The 1,228-nt window shown below is 59.9% G+C and overlaps 1 protein-coding gene across 1 annotated transcript in view; it reads right to left on the bottom strand.

Annotated features, from left to right (window-relative positions):
- The window catches only part of PACS1 (phosphofurin acidic cluster sorting protein 1), a 190,278-nt gene that overhangs the window by 24,086 nt on the left and 164,964 nt on the right, over positions 1 to 1,228 (bottom strand). The gene's annotated exons all lie outside the window — the stretch shown is intronic.

The following is a 1,228-nucleotide window of genomic DNA, read 5'->3' on the forward strand; positions in this document are numbered from 1 at the left end:
GCTGCGGGTGCACAGCATGGCAGGTGTCAGGGTCACTGCCGGCCCGCTCTCCGCCAGTCACTGAACTGCACGGAGGTCCAGCAGAAGGGCTCTTGGTCTGCAGCCCACCACACTGTACCAGGCCCCAGGCTGTTAGGCCTTATACTAATATCGAAAATGGAAACTTAGTGGCCATGGGTCTGCCCACGGGACATTGCTGACTCAGCAGGGCTGTGCAGCAGCCTCCTGAGGGAAAAGCTACAAGCCACATCCTCACACACACACAGTATAGGAAGAGAGGCCTGTCTGGCTCCAGGTCACTGTGACCCTAGGCCGGAAGTCCCTGAGTCGTCTCAACGACACAACGTTCCTCACTAACACCAAGTGGCCCGTTGTTCTCCCTGTGGGCCCGTCATGCCTGCTACACCTTTCCCAGGAGCCATGATGCGGTGTGAGACAGCCCCACCTGGTGGCAGCAGACAGTAAGGCAGCCACAGCCGCCCTGAACCAGCCCTTCACAGACAGCGCGCCTCCCACTCTTCCAATCACGCCTGGCACCTAGCACCTACTTGCGGCCTGAGTTTGTAGTCCCGCTGGTGAACACATGACTGCCAGCTTCACCGGAGAGCAAAGCGCAAGGACACAGGCCTGTGAAGGACCCAGGCTCTTCACTGGCAGAAAAGCCAGCGGCCTTCCAACAGCAAACCGCAAACCCTGCGCTGGCCAGGCCGCGCTCCTCCCTAGGCCTGCAGGGGGCGCAGCGTCAGCCCAGCTCCCTGCCTGCGACCCTCTGCTGGGGGGAGGCTTTCCCAAGTGCGGGCAGCACTCGGGCGGCGGGGGGGTGATGCTGGGCCCTTGGGGTGCTCCAGTGGCTATAGCCTTTCCCCTTCTCAAGAAATGGAAACCTGGCCACCAAACCCTGCATGTTTTCAGGGCCTGAAAATGCCTTACTGTCTCCTGGGCAGACACATGGGCTCCCTGCCCCACGCTCGGCTACCATGTCCTGAGTGTGGACAGAGAGGTTTGGGGACACTGTGTTCTGGGAGGGACATGTGACCAGACATACAGCAAAGGCCTTAGAGAGCTAAGCTCCCAGCTGAGACTGGAGGGAAAGTAAGGTTCACACAAGATGAGCCCCTTTTCTGAGACCACAGAACAAGTCCTGATCAGAGACAGAGGTCTGGTGTGTTCTCCTCGACATTCCCGCAGCCCATCTGCCCCTCACAGCACTGCTCTTGCCCATGGCTCC

This window comes from Orycteropus afer, unplaced genomic scaffold, assembly GCF_000298275.1.
Source record: "Orycteropus afer afer isolate SDZICR_OR568_19922 unplaced genomic scaffold, OryAfe1.0 scaffold00130, whole genome shotgun sequence".
NCBI classification, from domain to species: Eukaryota; Metazoa; Chordata; class Mammalia; order Tubulidentata; family Orycteropodidae; genus Orycteropus; species Orycteropus afer.